Raw genomic sequence first — 7,178 nt, 5'->3', positions numbered from 1 at the left:
GAAACATGTTTAGCGTTGTCAGTGTCCTGCTGAGATCAGATTTATTCATTACTGTATTGTTTACCTTCTATCATAATGGATTTTAATTACCGTATAAGTCACATTATTTTTTATGTTTGATTTTAACTAAAAAAAAAAATGGGGTGCTCGGGGTAAAGCTAAAACTATGAAGGCGAAAAATTGTATCAAGATTTAACACTAAATTAAGAGTGCGCTTTATACACGAATAAATACGATAAATTAAATTCCAAGGCCATCCCCATGTCTTTCTGCAAGAGAACTAATGATTTAGATAATCATCCCACCTGTCCACAACAGGTGTAAATTTATTAATCATCCACCTCACAGAATTGTGTAATGTATATCTGATAGAATTATATACCACTTAGAAATGGCAAAACACACCTAAAGGTATGCAATTATATATTATACATGATATAGACGGCGGCAAGTTGGCGAAATGCTTAGCGGTTTTTCGTCTGACGCTACGTTCTGAGTTCAAATTCGCGCCGGAGGTTCCAATACGAACATTTCAGAGTGTTTGGGTGTCAATCTGAGGACAGTGCATGTACCAAGAGAGATAAAAATCAAACAACCAATCAACGTCATGGTGTCTGGCCTGATCACTAGTGATGGGACGTTATGCCTCCATTCATCTTCCCACACGGCTTCAGACTCAACACGGAGGCCTACATCAAGCGCCTGGAGGAGGTAGTGCTGCTCTATGTCAAGAGAGTGGTTACTGTAAGACCCTACGTCTGGTAGCAGGACTTTGCACCATGTCACACAAGCAGGAGAACCCAGTCATGGCTGTCAGACAATTTCTGCAACCACAACACCCCTAATATCTGACCACCTAACTCTCCAGACTGCAACCCCCTTGATTATTATGTGTGGGACGCAGTTGAGCGAGAGACCAACAAAACTCCTTGTAACACCAAAGATGAACTGAAGGCAAGGATTATGGCAGCATTCACTGACTTAAACAAGGAGACTGTCCCGAAGAGTTGCAAGAGATTCCGAAGTCGTCTGGAGGCCATGATTGAAGCCATTGAATAAATTTGCTCTTTTGTATTTCAAGATTTTTTAATGTAATTTTGGTAAATACATATGTTAAAATGAGATGTCAGTGTTATTTTCATTTTTGCGTAATTTACACGACAGTCTATTCACCGCACCATATATATATATATATATATATATATATATATATATATATATATATATATATATATATATATATATATATATATATATATATATATATATATATATATGTATATATATATATATATATATATATATATATATATGTATATATATATATATATATATATATATATATATGTATATATATATATATATATATATATATATATATATATATATATATATATATATATATATATATATATAAATTGAGGATATGATCATTAACATGATTATATCAGTGGCTAGCGTATAAAAAACAACCCTATCGGTAAAATTAATTTTTAAGTACATAATTATACGCTAGCCACTGATATAAACAATTTAATAATTATATCCCCAATTTATAAGTATAAATAAGTTTGAGTTCTCTAGTCGTTATATCATGTTGCGGTACTGTATTTATCCCGTATCATTTCTGACATTAACAACATGGCCGAGATGGGAAATGCATGCATGTTTTGGTATCTGTACGCAAAAATTTATCGGTATGTATTATATATTTTTCGCTTATGTATGGTTGGTTTATCTCTGCTGGTGAGTGCAAAGTAATCTTCATTACAGAGCACGAAATCTTAAGATATAGGATTATCCGAAATTTGTAAATCTTCTTGCTCATTTCCTCGCATTCGACTTTGGATTATAAATAGAGAACAAATTTAGAGTGGATTGTAGGTATTTGACATCTACTTCTAGTTTATAGGTGCTGGCATCCCAGTGCCCTTAATTATAATTATAATTTTATAATTACACACACACACACACACACACACACACACACACACACACACACATATATATATATATATAATTACATATATATATATATATATGGAGAATTTACGAAAGAACAACAGACCAAGTCAGGTGGTGTAAACAACAAATGGGTGTATTAGTTTAACGCTCGGGAACACAGAAAGGAACACAGAAAGAAACAAGGAGAGAAAAAAAATATGTGTAGTGGTCAGCGATCTATCATATATATATATGCATATCGATAGATAGATAGATACATTTCTTTTATTAGCCACACAGGGCTCAACGAAGATGGGACAAATACAATTTAGAGCTTTTCTTTTTGGGAGGGGGGAGGAAGGGGGAAAAAAAAAAAAAAAAAATGGTGGTGTCGATCAAAAGGGATCGTAGGAAGGGAAAAAGGGGGAGTTCGATCAAAAGGGATCGAAAAAAAAAGAAAAGGAAAGGCCGATCAATAGGGATCGTGTATCACACAGTAATGTTCTCGTGTAAAAAGAGGGGAGGACAGTTTAGGTTTAGCCGTGGAAGGAAAAGCCTACGGAAAAGACCACGGTAACCTTGGTCAATATTCTCATTGAAGAAACTATAACAGTAAGTGACTCTCTTTTGCCTTTTTGTTTTATTTTTTTTTCTTGTTCATAGGGTTATGCTCAAGATGGCTCCGTCGTTCACACGTGCCATCCTTGCTACATTCACCCATCTTTTTTTGAAGCATTCACTAGACAAGACTTCCCTTTCTACTCTCAACTTCCTCTTCAGGTGATACTTGAAGAAGTTGATGAGAGATTGCCCAGAGAGGAAAGTCTTTGTCTCTAGACCTTTCAGACGCGTCCACCATACACATTCTTTCGCCATAGCCACAAGTACGATGAAAATAGCTCTTCCTTCCCGTTTAAAGGAAGGAGGCGCGACAATATTCACGATAGACTCGGCTGATAGACCGACTCGTCCCACACGCGATAGCAGTTGTTCGACGTAAGCCCACAGCTCGGAAATGGTGGGACACTGTACGAGTGCGTGCAGCACGGTTTCGTCGCTCTGCCGGCATCTCGGACAAGTCGGCCCCGTGTTTCTCGAGCCATGCCTGTAGAGCTTATCCCGAACGGGTAGTGCTTCTCGATAGCACTGCCAGGCCAGGGATCTCTGGAAGTTGTCCATAGGTCCCGGCCCGAAGGTCGTCTTAAACAGGCGGGTCAGGTATTCCTCGTCGACGCCCAGGTTCGCCCCGAGATCGTCGTCGTACCTTCCCTCCACTAATCCACTATAGAATGCGTTAGTTGTGATGCAGTCGCTCAAGGTTGACCCGGGTTGTTGGAGTTGCCGAAGAGCAGCGCGACACTCGCGGTGCCATTCGCCCTTCCTCGGCCTCTTCTTGATCCATGACTGCAGTTCGGTCATGGAGACGAGCTGCGGGAAAGCGCGCCGCACAAACGGTGACCACACCTGTTCACCGCTGTCTACGTAGAGCCGGAGATGTCGCAGTCTCAGCGCGTGTCTGCGCATCATCAACCACGGCATGCCCAGTCCTCCTTTTAACGGGTGTTGGCAGCAAACGGATCGCCTAACCATCGGAACGCTTCCTTTCCACAAGAAGCGGAAGAGGATGCGCTCCAGTTTGGTGATGGTAGGGTCGGGACAAGGAACGACGGTCAGGCGGTAGTAGATGACGGACGCGATGTACGTGTTCGCCACCTCCGCCCGACCTTTCAGGGAAAGCTTCCTCTCGGCCCATTGCCGGGCTAGAGTGGCCACCTTTCTCGTTATCTCGTCCCAGTTCTTCTCCGTTTGGAGGTCTGGACCAAACCAGACCCCGAGCATCTCAACCGGACCGTCAGTCCAACGTCCCACGACGGAGGCGCTACTTGACGGCATGGGGTTGCTTCTCCAGGTGCCGAGCCGCAAGCCCACTGACTTATCCCGGTTGATTTTCGCTCCCGTTACCGCTTCGTAGTCTCTCAGTGTCTCGCCGACAAGCTCGATGTGCTTTTGGCTAGACACCATGACGGTGACGTCGTCCGCGTATGCCGACACGCTCGTCCCGCATCCCAACTCTCGCGGGATGCCCCTCAGCGTCGCCAGCTTCCGCAGTAGTGGCTCGAGAGTCAACACGTACAGAAGCGACGAGAAGGGGCATCCTTGACGGACCGAACGTGCAATGTCGAAGGGTCTTGATAGATGCCCATTGACGCGAACTACCGAACGGATGCCTCTGTACAAGGCAGCCATCCAGCCGCGGAAAATGGGACCGAAGCCGACTGCTATGAGGACAGCCTCCAAGTATTGATGGTCTACCCTATCGAAAGCTTTCGATTGATCTAAATTGATCAGGGCCCCACCCATGCCAGGTTCCTTAACTACCCTCTCTATGATGTAGCGCATCAGATGGAGGTTGTCATGGATGCTCCTGCCCGGCACCGCGCACGTTTGCGCCTTGCCGATCAGTTTCTCGATGACAAGCGCCAACCGCTTGGCTAACACCTTGGCCAAAATTTTCAAGTCTGCATTGAGCAGAGTGATGGGCCTAAAGTTATCTATGACGTCCCCCTTGTTTGGATCTTTCTGCAGCAGCGTTACGGTTCCTCGACTCACAAAACCGGGAATGCTCCCGTTTTGCTGCCAGTTGCAGTACACCGCCACCAAGACGTCTCCAAACAAGTCTGGCTTACAGTTGTAAAGCTCGTAGGGCAGACCATCCAAACCCGGAGATTTGTCCCTCGAGCATCCCGCCATCGCGTCCCTCACTTCCGCCGCCGTGATGGCACCTTCGCAGCACTCCGCCTCTCTTGCCGAGAGTCGTGGCAGGCTGTGCAGGTAGGCACTGAAGTCCACCCTGCGTTCTCGCTCGCCATTCGTCCCAAACAGTCGAGCAAAGTGCCGCTGAAAGGCCTCACACATTTTGCTTGGCTCGAGCAGTTCGCGCCCCTGTTCGTCCACCAGAGACCGAATGGTGGCTTTGTTGCCCTGTTGCGCCTCCGCCACCCGGGCCTCTCGTGCGGCTCCAACACCTTCGTTTCTTAGAGCACGCATCCTAGCCCTGACAACGCACCCTTCGTGTTTGGCGTTGAAGTGTTGGTCAAGGGCCAACCTCGCCGCCAAAACGTCGGATGCGATGCCACTTCTAATTGCCTCTTCTAGCTTCTTAACTAGTTCACCCTCTACTCTGTTTCTGTCTATGGCTAGTACTTTGCTATACCTAACCGCTTCTGCTTTTATTGCTCTCTTGAGGGCAAACCACCATTTGTTATTGATGATGGCTCCTGTCAAAGCCCTCTTTACTAACGTGCTAATCCGGTCTCTGAAAACTGGTCTCGACGGGAAAGACGCGTTTAGTTTCCAGTAACCGGAGCCCTGCCTATGTGTCTTATCTAAGTCTAGCGTACACGTCACAAGTTTGTGATCCGTGTAGCTGACTATGTGAAATTGTGGACACCCTATGCTATCTCTATCTACTCTCCTACACAGTATTCTATCTAGATACGATCTCGACGACCCGATGCGGTTTGTCCATGTCCACATTGGCGCATTCGGGTAATCGAGTCGGTACCTGTCAGACAGTTGAAAGCGTCTGAGCAGGTCTTTGAGGCATTTGCATCCCCGTCTATTCCTATCTCTGCCCACATAGTCTAGATGCGTGTCCAAGGTAGCATTCCAATCCCCCACTAAAAGTAAAGGACGAGACGTTCCTAGGAATACTTCTAGACGTCGAAAGAAATCCAGCCTACCTGTTAAAGATGGTGCGTATACTGATATGAGTCGAAAAGCACACCCATCGCTGCCATCGACATCCAGAACAACCAATCTACCCTCCGGGTCTATGAATACTGTCTTTACTTCGAGATCCAGACTCTTGCGAAAGAGTACCGCCGTGCCACTACCGCCCATTCTCGGCAGACAGGGAGAAAAATAAATGTTAAACTGTCTGCCAAACATGGACGATAGGGCCCGCGGATCATGGAGTCTGGTCTCGCTTATGGCTATGATTTCTAGTTTATGTGACTTTATGTCATTTAGGAGGTACCCTTGTTTCCAAGGGGACCCCAAGCCACGCGCATTTACACAACCAATCTTGAGCATCATTTTGATTTGAGTGTTAAAGTTTTATAAAGAGAGTCACTTACCGTTTGAGAGTTTTTGTGTCTCCTCCTTCGGGTTTTCTTCGAGGAGATCACTATATAGTTTTTTCGCCAGGTATTTTTGGCATTTGCCAACTGCCTTTGGAAAAATAGATTTTAGTGTGTGGTGCAGGGTTGGTGTTATGTGTAGTATTTTGATGTGTTCTGGCGGTGTTGTGTATGGGTGGTTGCTGGTTTTTATGTCTTCGTTTGTTATGTTTGTTTTTGTGTTGATGTATTCCATCAACTCTGAGTTTTTTGTGTTGATGGCAGTGAGCATTGTGTGTGTACTTGCTTTTGGGGTTTTGTTGCTTTAGATAGATAGATATATAGATAGATAGATAGATAGATAGATAGATAGATAGATAGATAGATAGATAGATAGATAGATAGATAGATAGATAGATAGATCATCAGACGTAGTCAGGACGGTGAGTTTCGTTCCAATTAACGAAATCTTCGACCTTTGAATCATCTTGTAAATTTTGCCGATTAATAATCCTTCCTACTCTAGGTGAAAGGGACTGAAATTTCGGTGGAGGGGATAAAGGGATTACATCACACCCAGTGATCAACTTGTACTAATTTCTTCGATTCTGGAAGAAAGGCAAGGTCGACCTCAACGGAATGTGAACTCAGAACATAAAGACGGACGAAATGCCGCGAAGCTTTTTTGTCCGGCTTGCAACGATTTTACGAGCCCGCGGTCTTCTTCCGCCAATATCTAATGAGGTTAAGGCGGCGAGCTGGCAGAAACGTTAGCACGCCGGGCAAAATGCTTAGCGGTATCCCGTCTCTGTGAATTATTGTGAAATTTTGGGGAATTTATTGTTGTAACGTTTCGCGCGGGCTGCTGCATTTTTCTCCCCAGCTGTGGCGAGTGGTAGAGTCTCCAGTATGAAGAGCTACGCCAGGGCCGCTGCGGCGAAGAAGCCAGTGCCGCTGGAAACTAAGTTGATCGAGCTGGATATGGAGGAGGTGAGCAGAAGCTGGAATTTGATGGACGTAGAGGGAAACTCATGTAAATTGTCCCCACCAAAAGAGACCAAGGAAGATAAAATACTGAGGACAGTTGCGTATCGTACACAGGCTGACGAGACC

The sequence above is a fragment of the Octopus bimaculoides genome, chromosome 6 (assembly GCF_046866305.1).
Source record: "Octopus bimaculoides isolate indiv1 chromosome 6, ASM4686630v1, whole genome shotgun sequence".
Taxonomy (NCBI): Eukaryota; Metazoa; Mollusca; class Cephalopoda; order Octopoda; family Octopodidae; genus Octopus; species Octopus bimaculoides.
This window is presented reverse-complemented; position numbering follows the sequence as displayed.